The 18,135-nt window shown below is 43.8% G+C and overlaps 1 long non-coding RNA gene across 2 annotated transcripts in view; it reads left to right on the top strand.

The window, feature by feature from the left end:
- LOC136792365 (uncharacterized) overlaps positions 1 to 16,887 on the top strand; it is a 38,455-nt gene extending 21,568 nt beyond the window's left edge. For both annotated transcript variants that reach the window (XR_010836036.1, XR_010836037.1), the window contains 2 exons: positions 10,429 to 10,582; positions 16,589 to 16,887. This is a non-coding gene — a long non-coding RNA (uncharacterized lncRNA). The remainder of the gene's footprint in view (positions 1 to 10,428; positions 10,583 to 16,588) is intronic.
- Positions 16,888 to 18,135: the final 1,248 nt, after the last annotated feature.

An 18,135-nucleotide genomic window follows, 5' to 3' on the forward strand; every position in this document is an offset into this window, starting at 1 on the left:
TTGGTTCTGTTTCTCTGAAGTACTCTGACAAATACAGGCCACGGTAGCAGAAGAGAGCGAACAGTGGGGTGAGTGCTATGAAACGGGGCCAGAAGTGAGGAGTGGGAGGGAGGAGCCCATGGTGTAGGGCCTCGTAGCCAACAGGAGGGCTTTGGCCTTTACGTGGGCTGGGAAGTCACTGGAGGGTTCTGAGCAAAAGGGTGACATCATCTGACTTGTGTGTTCAAAGCTTCTCCTGGCTGCTGTGAGGAGAATGGGCTGCGGGGCAAGGCCAGAGGCAGGGAGGTCACTGCAGGGATGGACACGTGGTGAGGACGTGGAGGGGTCAGGGGAGAAAGGGAGGTGGCAGTGCAGGTGGTGAGAAGTGGAGAGATGCCTCTGAGACATTTGGCTGTTGGGTTTCCGGATCTGGACTTCAGCGGTCTGGGCTGGAGATGTAACTCTGGCAGCTTCGAGCCGGCCTCACCCATGACCACACAGGGAGGCCACAGAGCTCTGCCCAGGACCAGGGCCTGAGTTCTCCACTCAGCACCTCAAGCGTGGCCTGTGTCCTAGGGAGGCTGCTGCAGCGCCCCCAGCTCCCCACACGGGGGCTCCCAACAGAAGCACAGACCTCCATGCCCAAGGGGGCGTGGGTAACACCCAGGCCTCCTCCCCGCTGTTCACAGATCATTGCACTGCAGGCCACGGTTCTTCACAGAAAATAGGAACAAGCCTGGAAAACCTCAAACCCAGTTTTCTATTAACCCAGTCCTGAGTGAGGACCAAGCAGACAGGCCTGGTTTTCTCAGCAGAGCTGGTTTCTGTTAGTCCATGGAAGGCAAACAGGTTTCATCTCATGTGCCAATCTTGATTAGTTAAGCTTGGCTCTGGATAGAGCTGTCTTAAGCAGAGGAAGGGGTTTGGTCATCCGTCAGGAATCTCTCAGACAGGGTCGGGGGTGGGGGGTGGCAGGAGAAAGGAAGAGCTGCTCTTCAAATACCTGTGACACGAGTGTGACATTTAGCTCTGTCTTTCCCTCAAAGCAGCCCAGGTGGGGTATCTGAGGATTGGCCTGGGGGTGGTAGAGACAGCTGAAGCAGTGGTGCAAGTAGGGAGAAGCTTGTGTGCAGCCCATTCATTTATTCAGCAAATAATTTTTACCTGCCTACACGTAGCAGTTACTATGCTAAGTGTAGGGGATGAAAAAGTGGAACCAAGCCTACTCTGTAAGCCTGCTGTTTTAGTCAGCTCAGGCTGCCATGACAAAATAGCACAGACTGGGGGGCGTAAGCAGCAGAAATTTATTTATCACGGTTCTGGAGGGTGGAAGTCCATTTCAGTTCCTGGGGGAAGCTCCCTTCCTGGCTTTTGGACAGCCACCTTCTCTGTGTTCTCTTCTTCTGTGTTCTTGCGTGGACTTTCTTCTGTGTGTACATTTTGTGGCGGAGGGGGGAGATAGAGAGAGATCCCTCTGTACCTTTTCTTTTCTTCTCTTTTTTTTGGCCATGCGACTTGCGGGATCTTAGTTCCCCGACCAGGGATTGAACCTGGGCCCTCAGCAGTGAAAGTGAGGAATCCTAACCGCTGGGTCGCCAGGGAATTCCCTCTCTCTTCCTTTTCTAAGGTTACCAGACCTATCAAAGGATTAGAGTCCCACTCTTATGACTTTATTTAATCTTAATTACTTTCTAAAGACCCTGTCTCCAAATACAGTCATATTGGGCATTAGGATTTCAACTTATCAATTTTGTGAGGATAAAATTCAGTCCACGGTACCTGCCCCATGGAGATTATGGTATCATGAAGATTGACAACTTAACAATATAAACAAGTAAATGAAAATATAATTACAGTCCTATTAAAAAGTAAACAGGGTGCTGTGATAGAGAATAGTAGAGAGGGAGAACCTAATTTCTAAGTGCTCTCTGAGGATGTGACATTTATATCTGGACCTGAAGGATTAGAAATTGTCAGCTGTTCAACAAGCAGGTGAAGGATGTTCCAGGAAAAGACACCCACAAGTGCAAAGGCCCTGAGTCAGGAAAGAACTTGGTATGTTAAGGGAAGTGAAAGCACAATTTTGGCTTTTAAAAGATCACTCTCATTTCTGTGTGGAGAATAGACAATATAAGAACAAGAGTATAGGAAAGCAAACCAATACCAAGGCTATTGCCATCATCCATGTAAAAGATGATGCTTGTTGGAAATAGAGTAGTAAAAGCAGAGATGGAGAGAAATCGATTGATTCTAATATATATCAGTTGAAGGTAGGATAGGATTTGTTGATTGATTAGAGTTTGGAGGTATTAGAAGGAAGTGAAGAGAATGATTCCTAGGTGGCTGGCCTGACCCACCAGATAAATAGTGGTGCCATGTATTTGTATGGGGATGTCTGTGGGAGGCATGGATGTGGCAGGATTAATCAAGAATTCTAATATGGATGTGTGTGATTTGAGATTCCTATTAGATACCTAACTGAAGAGCCCACAAAAGGGGCCAAGATGAGGCCAGTGAGTTACAGGAAATGTGTGTTACAGAAGGTGATGAGGAAAGTTTTTCAAGGAGGAGTTTGTTCGACCATGTTGAAAGTTGTTGAAGGGATTAAGAGGGACAAGAATATAAAATTGCTATTGGATGTGGTAGAGTGGAGGGCTTTTGTACCCTGGACTGCCTTTAGATAGGAGATGAACACTTTCCATTTTCATGGGGGCAGAAGAAATGGATCCAGACATGAGTGGTTTGTAAAATTGGTGATAGAATGACAATGGAATTCCTCTTTTTTCCTAACAAAATGCCAATATAATGACCTCATGAGCTGTGACCATTAGTCAAAAAAGGCATATGTGATCATTAAAATGCCATCAAACACATTTTAAGTAATACAAGCTACAAGACCAACCTGTGACTATAAACAGGGCTTATGTAACAGTTGTGATGGTGAGAAAAACCCCCATGGATTTTCCCAACACCAGATCTCACCAGCTGAACATCTCCAGTCATTCAGAACTTCAATAAATGATCGGAGATGGTTATTAGTTAGGGTGAGTAACGTTAGCTGCTGGAACAAACATCTCCAGATGTAAATGGCTGAACTTAATAGAAAGATATTTCTCATTCATGTCACCATCCGATGTAGGATGGTGAGGGCTTTGCTCTATACAGTCATTCAAAGACCCAGACCTCCCATCTTAGGGTTCTGCCTTCTTCTAGGTCCTTGAAATCCTCTCCATTCATCTGATAGATGGAGAAGAGAAAGGATCATTCCTGGGAGGTCTGTATGAGGAGGTGAGGCATATCACTTCCAGTTCTTAGTCACATGTCCACCCCCAGCAGCCCCAGCTGAGATCCCCATCAACACCGGCATCAAATACCCAACATGAGTGTGAAGATGTTTCCAGATGACTTTAGCCCTCGGCTGTCAAAATTTCCCAACAGGCCCCAGACACTGAGGAACAGAGATACACTTTCCCCCACTCTGCCCTGAACGAATCCCAACAACTGAATAAATTCTAATTCCTTAATAAATTCCTTTCCCTATATTAGTCATCGTGTTTCCATTTGTATGATCCAACCATGATCAATATCAACTCTGGATTTCAACTGAACATAATTGCCATTTTTGAATGGTACATGTGCCACACTAGTTGGTTCTGGATCTTTTAAGAAAACAAAACCCTGCCGACTTACTACTTATACCAGTGTTAGAACACACCTACAATAAAACCAAAGTAAAGGGTAAACTATTTAGAATCACTAACAAGTGAGGAATTTGAGGATAAAGATAAACTGATGATTTCTCTAAAGCACAGAGCAGAGTTCTTCCTAAAGAATGAGCAATGCGGTGTGTGCTGTGGACAGGGAAGTGAGCAAAGCAGCAGAATGCCATCAGTGTTTCTCAGAAGTGGCTATTTAAGAGGCCCGTTCATCAATGGTCATGATGGTATCCAATGAACGGATGAGCTTATAATATAACATATTTATAAATAATTAATTGTACTATTTATTGCAGTTGCTGCTTACCATTTGCCAACTGGTATCTTAGTATTTCAATATTTCATCCACTGTCACAGGCTTCACAGTGCATACCTGTCCCACAGCCCCATTAGGGCTCGCCATCGTGGGGGGCGGATGGCAGGGCGAACTGGTGATTTAGTTGGAGGTCTTCCCACCTGCAAATTCTCCTTTCAGAATTCAAATTGTAGAAGCATTTCATTTGTTCTTTTTAAATGGGAAAAACACTTCCCGGATGCAGGCAAATCCTGTGTCCTCACCCCATACACAGTTGGTTTATTCTGGGGCCCTTTCTTTCCCATCCAATGCTCTTCACCCAAGGGCACCAACTACCCTGCTTTTATTTCTCCTCCTTTGGCCTCCAGTTTCCCTGAACTGAAAATAAATAAGATGGACAAGTCATCAAGTCTCAAATTTTATGATACACAAATGCAGATTCCCAGGAGCCACCCCTGAGTTTCCAATTTTGAGACAGTAAGACTTTCTCCAGGTCACTTCTAGCCCTGCCCTTCTCTGGCCCTAGGCTACTGCTCTGCCTTCCAGATCTGGCGGTTCTTTACCCCCATTTGGGAAGATTGGATGGCCCAAAGTATCCAGGCTCTGTCTGCAAATAAGAGAGGGTGACTGAGGCTGCAGACCCGTCCCAGATCACACAGCCCCAGATTGATCATCCCCTAGTCTCAACCAGAAACTAGAGCTTTCTTTAGGCACTGGGAAGCAACCTCCATCTGTGGAGCCCCTGCTCCATGCCTGATACCATGCTGTATTTTTTCATGTATCATCTCACTTAATCCTGACAACAAATCTTATGAGCCTGGGATTTTTTTTTTTTTTTTTTTTTGGCGGTACGAGGGCCCCTCACCGCTGTGGCCTCTCCCGATGCGGAGCACAGGCCCCGGATGCGCAGGCGCAGCGGCCTTGGCTCACGGGCCCAGCCACTCCGCGGCATGTGGGATCTTCCCGGACCGGGGCACGAACCCGCGTCCCCTGCATCGGCAGGCAGACTCTCAACCACTGCGCCACCAGGGAAGCCCTAGCCTGGGATTTTTTAAATTTTATTTTATTGAAGTATAGTTGATTTACAATGTTGTGTTAATTTCTACTGTGCAGCAAAGTGATTCAGTATATATATATATATATATATATATATATATTCTTTTTCATATTCTTTTCCATTATGGTTTATCACAGAATATTGAATATAGTTCCCTGTGCTATACAGTAGGATCTTGTTGTTTATCCATCCTATATATAATAGTTTGCACCAAACTCCCAATCCTTCCCTCCTCTCCCCTTGGCAACCACAAGTCTATTCTCTATGTTTGTGAGTCTGGTTCTGCTTCATACATAAGTTCACTTGTGTCATATTTTAGATTTCACATGTAGGTGATCTCATATGGTATTTGTCTTTCTCTTTCTGACTTACTTCACTTAGTATGACAGTCTCTGCATCCATCCATGTTGCTGCAAATGGCATTATTTCATTCTTTTTTATGGCTGAGTAATACTCCAGTGTGTGTGTGTGTGTGTGTGTGTGTGTGTGTGTTTATCCATTCATCTGTTGATGGACATTTAGGTTGTTTCCATGACTTGACTATTGCAAACAGTGCTTCTATGAACGTAGGGGTGCATAGATCTTTTCAAATTATAGTTTTTGTCTGGGTATATGCCCAGGAGTGGGATTGCAGGACCATATGTCAACTTTATTTTTAGTTTTTTTGAGGAACCTCCATAGCATTTTCCATAGTGGCTACACCAATTTACATTTCCACCAACAGTGTAGGAGGGTCCTGGGACCATGATTAATCCTGCTTCTGAGAGGAGCACACCAGGCATCAGTGAAGCCCCAGTAGAGAGTATAGGGCAGAGTTGGGTTTCCATTCAGACCTGTCCTGAAGCCTCCTGAAGCCTGCTCTTTCCCTGCCTACATGCTCACCCAAGAGCAGGAGCTGGAAGTCAGATCTAGAGGTGACCTTGAAACTCAGTCTATCTACCTGTTGTCTACTAGGAAGAGGGGAATGAGCTTAGCACTTCACTCTCCATGGGTTGGCTCCCCTTGGGCTTCACCACTCACCCCAAGAACCCTAATGCACAGGCACCTTCCCTGCACCCAGCACCCAGAGGCCCCCAATATCTGGAATGATGGGCCAGGCTCCCGATCACCTCCCATGTTCTAAGTGTGGGAGGTCATGGGGGTGGGTCTACAGACTCTTCTCCCGACAGCTTTTATCTGCTTACCCGTCTCCATCGTGTGCTAGCACTTCCATTCCAGACCTCCATCCTCTCAGCCGCTCCAGCTCTCAGGCACCCAAACCACTCGACCCCTAGAAGCCCAAGTAATCCTTAAAAGTGTGACTCAGGCTGTTCATGTTACTCACCCCCAGCCACAACGCAGTGTGATGGCGCTTGGGATAAAATCCAATCTCCTGGCCGAGGTCTTCTCTCAGCAAAGACTCTTCTCTCCAGCCATAAAGGTATCCTCTGAGCTCATGTGAGAAGCCACTCTTCCTCACCTCAAGGTCTCTGCCCATGCAGTCCCTCTGCCCGGCACACTTTTCCTCTTCTCTCACGCAGCTGGCCACTTCCAGTCCTTTAGATGCCATCTTCGTGGAGGCGCTTCCCCACACCTCCAGAATGGCCCCGAATTCTACTCGCCCTTACTCGGTCAGGCATCCTGTCATTTCCCTCATGGCATATTGTGACAACGATGTGTAATTACATAATTACTGGTTACTTTATGTCTGTTTGGCTGTAAACTCTGTGAGAGGGGTTGCCATGTTGGTCTTTATGATGGTAAATTTCATGTGTCAACCGGACAGGGCCATAGGGTGTGTCTGCAAGGGTGTTTCTGGATGAGGTAAGTATTTGACGTAATGGACTCAGTAAAGCAGATTGCCCTCCCTTAGTGGTGGGCCTCATCCAACCCACTAAGGTTTGAATAGAACAAAAAGCTGAGGGAGAATTTGCTCTCTCTCCTGACTATCTCTGAGCTGGGACATTGGTCTGCTTCTGCCTTCAGACTCAGACTAGGACTGGGACTTACACCATAGGCTCTTTTGGGTCCCCAGCTTGCTGGCTGCAGATCTTGGGATTTCTCAGCCTGCATAAAGGTAGGAGCCATTCCTTCTCCCTTTCTCTCTCTCTCTCTCTAGGTAGATAGATAGATAGATAGATAGATAGATAGATAGATAGATAGATAGATAGATAAATGCTTTTAGTTCTGTATCTCTCAAGAACCCTGGCTAATACAGTCTGGTTCACATTTGTATACCCAGAGCTTAGTACTTAGTATTAGTACATTTAATTCAAAAATATGTATTAAATGAATGAATAAATGATGCAAGTTAAGAGAAGAATGACATAGGACTCACATGAAAAAGAAGGCCCAGGGTTGTGAATGTGGAGGAGCTGAACCTTCCTCATCCATCCCCTCATTGAGCAGGTGGGCTGCTTCACAAAGACTGGAGGCCTGTGTGAGGGAAGGAAGTCTCTTGACTTACATGCCTACCTGCAGTTTTTCCAGTGTTTGTCCTAATTGCCCTTCCCATCACCTCAAAGGAGAAGGTGTCCTCATTTCCCATTTCCAGATTGTTCCACCAAACTTTGACCTCAGAATCTTCCACCTCTTCCCATCCTCCTCCTCTGCACCAAGCCTCCCACCCCCATAACATCTCTGTTCTCTAGAAGCATCTGAAGTCAGTGACCACTGTCCAGTCACCCTCTTTTGTTGTCACTTGTTATTTTCTGGCTCTATCTCTGGCCTTTTCCTAAGCACTTAAGATGCATTGTTGCACACTCACAGACATAGAAAACAAACTTATGGTTACCAAAAGAGAAAGAGGGTGGGGGGAGGGATAAATTAGGAGTATGGGATTAACAGATATACACCACTATATATAAAATAAACAATAACGATTCACTGTATAGCATAGGCAACTATATACAATATCTTGTAATAACCTATAATGGAAGAGAATCTGAAATATATATATATAATGTATAACTGAATCACTTTGCTGTATAACTAAAACTAATACAATATTGTAAATCAATTATACTTAAATTTTTTTTAAAAAAGATGCATTGTTGCATTTTTGGTTTTTTTTGTTTTGCGGTACGCGGGCCTGTCACTGTTGTGGCTTCTCCCATTGCGGAGCACAGGCTCCGGACGCGCAGGCTCAGCGGCCATGGCTCACGGGCCCAGCCGCTCCATGGCATGTGGGATCTTCCCGGACCGGGGCACGAACCCGCGTCCCCTGCATCGGCAGGCGGACTCTCAACCACTGTGCCACCAGGGAAGCCCCATTGTTGTGTTTAATCCTCACAGCAACCTTGTAACGTAGGTTCTAGTTTTATCTCAGTTGTACAAATGAGGAAGCCAGAGAGGTTAGGTGACCCGCACAAGGTCACACAGTGAGTAAAGTGAATGATGTAGATATGATTGAAACAGAGGCCCCAACTTCCACTTCACCATCTCCTCATGCACCCTCCCTGTCTTTGCTAGAATAAATACATAAAGGAAGAGCCACCCATCTTCCCTTCAAAGGCCTCCAGAACCTTTGAGACCACTCAAAGACCCCTTCAAAGTGAGCCCAGAGTGTCCTCACTCCTTCTCATTGCACCTCCTGTCTCTCACCTTACATGGCCTTCATTAGTTGAGAGTGGTTTGGCTGCAAGCCATAGGAACTAGCTCTGGCTAACTTAAGGGGAAAAAGGCAGAAGGTAGGAGGGGCGAGCAGGGGAGGAACATTAGAAGGGTCAAGAATAGATCATGGATTCCAAGACAGAGTTGAACAGCCAAGAAATTGCCACAAGGGCAGACTTAGAGACACTCCCTCCCCCGCCCCAGCAAGAGATCACAGGGCTTTCTTCCTAGAGCACAACCATCAATAGGCTTCTGGTCCATTGACACTGAGATTTCCATCCTCTCCATTCAAAAATTCCAAATTCCTAGGGAGGGTGACGCAAGAGGGAAGAGATATGGAAACATGTATATGTATAACTGATTCACTTTGTTGTAAAGGAGAAACTAACACACTATTGTATAACAGTTATACTCAAATAAAGCTGTTAAAAAAAAAATTCCAAATTCCCAGAGATGGCATCTGATAAGCACAACTTGAGACAGGTATTTCCACAAGTAGAGACTGAGGCCATGGGGTCACATGGCAACTCACCTCCTTTAATGGCCAGGCTGACCCCTACATGGCTTGATCTGTTCCGGTATTCCCAAAGGCTCTTAGACGTCTTAAGAGGCAGCCAGGCACGCTAGTGTGTGTGTGTGTGTGTGTGTGTGTGTGTGTGTGTGTGTGTGTGTGTGCGCACGCGTGTGTGTAGCCAAAGGACAGGGCCTGTCCTGGGCTCAGTGGCTGAGCATTTAAGGGCCAGGGAGAAGGAGATGTGCCAGAGATGGGCAATGGCAGGCAGGAGAAGGTCAGCGCCTAGATCAAGGGAGTAGATTCCTTCCACCTTCCCACCCACCCCTACCCCACTATTTCCATCACTTTTTTAAAAAAAATAAATGTATTTATTTATTTATTTATGGCCGTGTTGAGTCTTCGTTGCTGCGCACAGGCTTTCTCTAGTTGCGGTGGCCGGGAGCTACTCTTCATTGCAGTGCGCGGGCTTCTCATTGCGGTGGCTTCTTTTGTGGTGAAGCATGGACTCTACTTCAGTAGCTGTGGCACGTGGACTCAGTAGTTGTGGCACACGGGCTTAGTTGCTCCGTGGCAAATGGGATCTTCCTGGACCAGGGCTCAAACCAGTATCCCCTGCATTGGCAGGCGGATTCTCAACCACTGTGCCACAAAGGAAGCCCTCCATCACTTTTAATGACTGAATTAACCTCAATTAGTTAAGGTTTCAGTTTCACATTTGACTCAAAGCTCTTTCCCAGCCCCACTCCATGACTCCATGAAGGGCAGACTTAAAGCTCCAGCTGCTAGGGGCAGGGAGGGAGCTCTGACACACTCACCCCCTTCCTGTGATTGCTTCTCTGGTGTGAGTTTCAGGGAGGAGGGAGAAAGGAAAAAACAGGTTTCTCATGTGACTGCCCATGGTGAGTTGGGGCAGGCCTCTTCCTGTGGATCATAACCGTTCTTCCCCTGCACAAGCAACCACATAGCAGTTGCTGTGCTTTCAGTGTCCAACACCAGGGGTGATGCTTCAAACATTTAGCAACCACAACAGCACAGGCACCAACCCATCACAACAGTTGCAGGCCAGTTGCTGGTCCTGAAAGCTCCCTGACCTGTCAGGCCAGAGGCAGAGAGGAGCAGGGGTGGTTCCACTTGGTGGTTCAGGAATCCAGGGAGTCCTGGTGGTGGGAGCAGGGTGGCAGGGGGTGGCAGGTGGCACTTGGGGAAGTGGCTATTTACCAACTGATGTGGAAATGTTTCAATATTTTAATGATTGGTATGTTGTTCTGGCGTTGAGAAATGGGATATTTCCTGCCATATCAGCAAACAAAGGATGTCACAGTCATCAGCGATTGCAGACCTCCAACAGGAGCTGGTGAGCCCTGAGGAAACTCAGGAAGGAAAGAATACCTGCCATCTAGCAGCCATCAGACTGCAGCCACTCCCTACAGGTGAGCCCTGAAGAAACTCCGGATGTGAAAACACTGGATACTGGCCCCAGATAGCTGAGGTACATATGAAAGGAATGATTTCAGTGAGCTCAGACTCTTGCATCTTCCCATACATAGAGAAGTGCTAAATTCCTTAACTTGGGATATCTGATTTTCTTTAATTAACAATAATCTTTTTTTTTTTTTTGCTTTTTTACTTAATATGTCCTGGTTATCCTTTTTTAATGTTTTTTTTATTGTGGTAAAAGTCACATAATATAAGCATACTATTTTAACCATATTTAACTGTACAGTTCAGTGACACTAAGTACATTCACACTGCTGTGCAACTCTCACCATCATCCATCTCCCGAATTTTTCACCTTCCTAAACTGAAACTCTGTCCCCATTAAACACTAACCCCCTTTCCAACTCCCACCCCCACACCCCCCGGCCCCTGGCATCTCCCAATGTACTTTCTGACTCTATGAAGTTGACTATTCTAGGTACCTCGTGTAAGTGGAATCAAACAGTATTTGTCTGCTCCCAATATATATTGAAATGCATTTTTAAGGTTAACTCAATATATGTCCTGAAAACAGATTGTACCTTCTTTTTTTCTTTCCCTGTACTATACAGTAGGCCCTCACCAGCCATCTACTTCATACATAGTAGTGTACATACATCAATGTCAATCTCCCAATTCATCCCACCCATCCCCTCCCCCTTGGTGTCCATACATTTGTTGTCTACATCTGTGTCTCTATTTCTGTTTTGCAAATAGGTTCATCTGTACCATTTTTCTAAATTCCACATATGTGTTAATATATGATATTTATTTTACTATTTATGACTTACTTCACTCTGTATGACAGTCTCTAGGTCCATCCACGTCTCTGCAAATGGCACAGTTTTGTTGCTTTTTATGGCTGAGTAATATTCCATTGTATATATGTACCACATCTTCTTCATCCATTCCTCTGTTGATGGACATTTAGGTTGCTTCCATGTCCTGGCTATTGTAAATAGTGCTGCAGTGAATATTGGGGTGAATGTATCTTTTGGAATTATGGTTTTCTCTGGGTATATGCCCAGGAGTGGGATTGCTGGGTCATATGGTAGTACTATTTTTAGTTTTTTAAGGAACCTCCATACTGTTCTCCATAGTGGTTATATCAATTTACCTACCCACCAATAGTGTAACAAGGTTGCCTTTTCTCCACACCCTCTCCAGCATTTATCGTTTGTAGATTTTTTGATGAAGGCCGTTCAGACCTGTGTGGGGTGATACCTCATTTTAGTTTTGGTTTTCATTTCTCTAATAATTAGTGATGTTGAGCATCTTTTCATGTGCCTTTTGGCCATCTGTATGTCTTCTTTAGAGAAAAGTCTATTTAGCTCTTCCACCCATTTTTTTAAAAATAAGAATAGTTGGGTTTTATTTTATTTACTTGAGCCCAGCCGCTCAGCAGCACGTGGGATCTTCCCGGACTGGGGCACGAACCCGCGTCCCCTGCATCGGCAGGTGGACTCCCAACCACTGCGCCACCAGGGAAGCCCCCACCCATTTTTTGATAGGGTTGTTTGTTTTTTGATATTCAGCTGCATGAGCTGTTTGTATATTTTGGAGATTAATCCCTTGTCAGTTGCTTCGTTTGCAAATTTTTTCTCCCATTCTGAGAGTTGTCTTTTCGTCTTGTTTATGGTTTCCTTTCCTATGCAAAAGCTTTTAAGTTTCATTAGGTCCCATTTGTTTATTTTTGTTCTTATTTCCATTTCTCTAGGAGGTGGGTCAAAAAGGATCTTGCTGTGATTTATGTCATAGAGTGTTCTGCCTATGTTTTCCTCTAAGAGTTTCATAGTGTTCAGCCTTTCATTTAGATCGTTAATCCATTTTGAGTTTATTTTTGTGTATGGTGTTAGGGAGTGTTCTAATTTCATTCTTTTACATGTAGCTGTCCAGTTTTTCCAGCACCACTTTTTGAAGAGACTGTCTTTTCTCCATTGTATATCCTTGCCTCCTTTGTCATAGATTAGTTGACCATAGGTGTGTGGGTTTATCTCTGGGCTTTCTATCCTGTTCCATTGATCTATATTTCTGCTTTTGTGCCAGTACCATACTGTCTTGATTACTGTAGCTTTGTAGTATAGTCTGAAGTCAGGGAGCCTGATTCCTCCAGCTCCATTTTTCTTTCTCAAGATTGCTTTGGCTATTCAGGGTCTTTCATGTTTCCATACAAATTGTAAATTTTTTTGTTCTAATTCTGTGAAAAATGCCACTGGTAATTTGATAGGGGTTGTATTGAATCTGTTGATTGCTTTGGGAAGTATAGTCATTTTGAAATACTGATTCTTCAAATCCAAGAACAGGGCATATTGCACCATCTGTTTGTGTTGTCTTTGATTTCTTTCATCAGTATCTTATAGTTTTCTGAGTAGAGGTCTTTTGCCTCCTTGGGTAGGTTTACTCCTAGGTATTTTATTCTTTTTATGACAGTGGTAAATGAGATTGTCTCCTTAATTTATCTTTCTGATCTTTTGTTGCTAGTGTATAGGAATGCAAGAGATTGCTGTGCATTCGTTTTGTATCCTGCAACTTTACCAAATTAATTGATTAGCACCAGTAGTTTTCTGGTGGCATCTTTAGGATTTTCTATGTATAGTGTCATGTCATCTGCAAACAGTGACAGTTTTACTTCTTCTTTTCTAATTTGGATTCCTTTTATTTCTTTTTCTTCTCTGATTGCTATGGCTAGGACTTCCAAAACTATGTTGAATAATAGTGGTGAGAGTGGACATCCTTGTCTTGTTCCTGATCTTAGAGGAAATGCTTTCAATTTTTCACCATTGAGAATGATGTTTGCTCTGGATTTGTCATATATGGTCTTTATTATGTTGAGGTAGGTTCCCTCTATGCCCACTTTCTGGAGAATTTTTATAATAAATGGGTGTTGAATTTTGTAAAAAGCTTTTTCTGCATCTGTTGAGATGATCAGATGATCATACAGTTTTTTCTTTTCCTTTTTTTTTTTTTTCTTTTTTTTTTTATGGTACACGGGCCTCTCACTGTTGTGGTTTCTCCCATTGTGGAGCACAGGCTCCAGACATGCAGGCTCAGCGGCCATGGCTCACAGGCCTAGCTGCTCCGCGGCATGTGGGATCTTCCTGGACCAGGGCACGAACCCGTGTCCCCTGCATCGGCAGGCAGACTCTCAACCACTGTGCCACCAGGGAAGCCCTGATCATACAGTTTTTATTCTTCAATTTGTTAATATGGTGTATCACATTGATTGATTTGCATATATTGAAGAATCTTGCATCCCTGGGATAAATCTCACTTGACCATGGTGTATGATCCTTTTAATGTGTTGTTGGATTTTATTTTCTAGTATTTTGTTGAAGATTTTTGCGTCTATGTTCATCAGGGATATTGGTCTGTAATTTTCTTTCTTGTGTGTTATCTTTGTCTGGTTTTGGTATCAGGGTGATGATGGCCTCGTAGAATGAGCTTGGGAGTGTTCCTTCATCTGCAATGTTTTGCAAGAATTTGAGAAGGATGGGTGTTAGCTCTTCTCTAAATGTTTGATAGAATTCAACTTTGAAGGCATCTGGTCCTGGACTTTTGTTTGTTGGAAGATTTTTAATTACAGTTTCAATTTCATTACTTGTGATTGGTGTGTTCATATTTTCTATTTCTTCCTTGTTCAGTCTTAGAAGGTTGTACTTTTCTAAGAATTTATCCATTTCTTCCAGGTTATCCATTTCATTGACATGTAGTTGCTTGTAGTAGTCTCTTATAATCCTTTGTATTTCTGTGGTGTCAGTTGTAATTCCTCCTTTTTCACTTCTAATTTTATTTGTTTGAGTTCTGTCTCTCTTTTTCTTGATCAGTCTGGCTAAAGGTTTATCAATTTCTTTTATCTTCTCAAAGAACCAGCTTTTAGTTTCATTGATCTTTGCTGTTGTTTGCTTTGTTTCTATTTCATTTATTTCTGCTCTGATCTTTATGATTTCTTTCCTTCTACTAACTTTGGGTTTTGTTTGTTATTCTTTCTCTAGTTGCTTTAGGTGTAAGGTTAGGTTGTTTATTTGAGATTTTTCTTGTTTCTTGAGGTAGGATTGTATTGCTATAAACTTCCCTCTTAGAGCTGCTTTTGCTGCATCCCATAGGTTTTGGGTTGTCGTGTTTTCATTGTCATTTGTTTCTAGGTATTTTTTTATTTCCTTTTTGATTTCTTCATGACTTCTTGGTTATTTAGTAGTATACTGTTTAACCTCCATGTGTTTGTGTTTTTTATGGTTTTTTTTTTCCTGTAATTGATTTCTAATCTCATAGCATTGTGGTCAGAAAAGATGCTTAATATGATTTCAATGTTTTTAAATTTGCCAAGGCTTGATTTGTGACCCAGGATGTGATCTGTCCTGGAGAATGTTCCATGTGCACTTTAGAAGAAAGTGTTTTCTGCTGTTTTTGGATGGACTGTCCTATAAATATCAATTAAGCCTATCTGGTCTAATGTGTCATTTAAAGCTTGTGTTTCCTTATTAATTTTATATCTGGATGGTCTGTCCATTGGTGTAAGTGGGGTGTTAAAGTCCCCCACTATTATTGTGTTACTGTCAATTTCCCCTTTTATGGCTGTTAGCATTTGCCTTATGTACTGAGGTGCTCCTATGTTGGGTGCATAAATATTTACAATTGTTATATCTTCTTCTTGGATTGATCCCTTGATGATTATGTAGTGTCCTTCCTTATCTGTTGTAAGAGTCTTTATTTTAAAGTCTATTTTATCTGTTATGAGTATTGCTACTCCAGCTTTCTTTTGATTTCCATTTGATGGAATGTCTTTTTCCACCCCCTCACTTTCAGTCTGTATGTGTCCCTATGTCTGAAGTGGATATCTTGTAAACAGCATATATACAGGTCTAGTTTTCATATGCATTCAGCCCTTCTGTGTCTTTTGGTTGGAGCATTTAATCCATTTGCATTTAAGGTAATTATTGATATGTATGTTCCTATTACCATTTTCTTAATGGTTTTAGGTTTGTTTTTGTAGGTCTTTTTCTTCTCTAGTGTTTCCCACCTAAAGAAGTTCCTTTAGCATTTGTTGTAAAGGTGGTTTGGTGGTGCTGAATTCTCTTAGCTTTTGTTTGTCTGTAAAGCTTTAGATTTCTCCATCGAATCTGAATGATATCTTTGCCGGGTAGAGTAATCTTGGTTGTAGGTTTTTCCCTTTCATCACTTTAAATATATCCTGCTGCTCTCTTCTGACCTGCTGAGTTTCTGCTGAAAAATCAGCTGATAACCTTATGGGGATTCCCTTCTATGTTATTTGTTGCTTTCCCTTGATGCTTTTAATATTTTTTCTTTGAATTTAATTTTTGTTAGTTTGATTAATATGTGTCTTGTCATGTTTCTCCTTGGGTTTATCCTGTATGGGACTCTCTGTGCTTCCTGGACTTGGGTGGCTATTTCCTTTCCCATGTTAGGGAAGTTTTTGACTATAATCTCTTCAAATATTTTCTCAGACCCTTTATCTTTCTCTTCTTCTTCTGGGACCCCTATAATTTGAATGTTGATGTGTTTAATGTTGTCCCAGAGGTCTCTGAGACTGTTGTCATTTCTTTTCATTTTTTTTTTCCTTCTTCTGCTCTTCAGCAGTTATTTCTACCATTCTATCTTCCAGCTCACTTATTTGTTCTTCTGCCTCAGTAATTCTGGTATTGAGTCCTTCTAGTGTATTTTTCATTTCAGTTATTGTGTTGTTCATCACTGTTTGTTTGTTCTTTCGTTCTTCTAGGTCCTTGTTAAACATTTCTTGTATTTTCTCCATCTGTGCCTCCATTCTATTTCCAAAATCTTGGATCATCTTTACTATCATTACTCTGAATTCTTTTTCAGGTAGATTGCTTATTTCATCTTCATTTATTTGGTCCTGTAAGTTTTTACCTTTCTCCTTCGTCTGTAACATATTTCTCTGTCATTTCTTTTTTGTTGATGGGTGGGGCTGTGTTCTTGTCTTGCAGGTTGTTTGGTCTGAGGTGTCCAACCCTGGTGTTTGCAGGCAGTTGGCTGGAGCCATGTCTTGGTGCCAAGATGAGGACCTCTGGGTGAGCTCATACCTATTAAAATTCCCTGTGGCCTGAAGTACTCTGTTATTCCAGCAGCTTGGACTCAGCACTCCCACCACAGGGGCTCAGGCCCAACCCCTGGCCTGGGAACCAAGACCCGGCAAGCCATGCAGCAGGGAAAAAACCCCCCAAAACAAAACAGACAACAACAAAAAAGAGCATAACAATAACAAAGCATAAAAAATAAAATAAAATTGGAAAAATAAAATTGAAACAACAAAACACAACAGCAAAAAAAAAATTGGAAAAAAATTAAAATAAATTTATAATTAAAATTCCCTGGTGCCTTTGCTATTAGTGTCCTTGCCCCCATGGTGAGCTACATCCAACCCCTGCCTCCCCAGGAGGGCCTCCAAGACCTCTAGGTAGGTCTCTGAACCTACTGTGTCAGCACCACCTCTGCGTGTGTGTTCCTTTCACCAGTGTCTGCCCCTGAAGCTGGCCTGGAGCGCGTATGCCTGCACAGGCCGGCTGGGGCGCTGGCTTCCATGGGTGTGTCCGCAGGGGCCAGCACAGCTGGAGGAGGCTTCGGAAGAGGGTGGTGCTCGGCCCACCTGGACCCGCGTGGTCCATGGAGGCTATGGGGGGGTGGCAGTGCTCAGGTCCACTGGGACCCACACAGCCAGAGGAGGCCCTGGCAGGGGTGGGGCTCAGGCCTGGGACCCGTGCAGCCAGAGGAGGCTTTGGCGGGGTTGGGCAAAAATATGTTTTGATGTTCCCTACTCCTGGCCTTTGCTGCAAAATTCCAATATATCCTAGCTCCTCCCTCACCTCCTCGGAGCAGTTCTATCATGGCTACTTGAGATGCTGCCTCCTGGGTTTAAAGTCCTAAAGAGTCCCACTGAATTGTTAGCACAAGTTCATGTGCCCGATGCACAGTGAAGCCAAACAAACTGAAACATCGGAGTTTGGAGCAAAGAAAGGTTATTGCAGGGCCATGCAAGGAGACAGATGTCTCATTCCCTAAAAAGCCCCCAGCTCCAGGTAGGGTTTTGGCAAAGCATTTTTAAAAGCAGGTGAGGCGGGGGTCTTCCCTGGTGGCTCATTGGTTAAGAATCTGCCTGCCAATGCAGGGGACATGGGTTCGATCCCTGGTCTGGGAAGATCCCACATGCCGCAGAGCAACTAAGCCCGTGTGCCACAACTACCAAGCCTGCACTCTAGAGCCCAAGAGCCACAACTACTGAAGCCCTCGTGCCTAGAGCCTGTGCTCCACCACAAGCGAAGCCACCGCAATGAGAAGCCTGCACACCACAACAAAGCATAGCCCCCACGCTCCGCGGCAACTAGAGAAAAGCCTGTGCACAGCAACAAAGACCCAAGGCAGCCAAAAAAAAAAAAAAAAAGCCAGGTGAGGGAGGTGGGTCAAAGGGTAAGTGATCAGCTCATGCACAGTTCTCTGATTGGCTGATGGTGAGGTAACAGGGTGGTGTCACAGGGGT

This window comes from Kogia breviceps, chromosome 1, assembly GCF_026419965.1.
Source record: "Kogia breviceps isolate mKogBre1 chromosome 1, mKogBre1 haplotype 1, whole genome shotgun sequence".
Lineage (NCBI taxonomy): Eukaryota > Metazoa > Chordata > Mammalia > Artiodactyla > Physeteridae > Kogia > Kogia breviceps.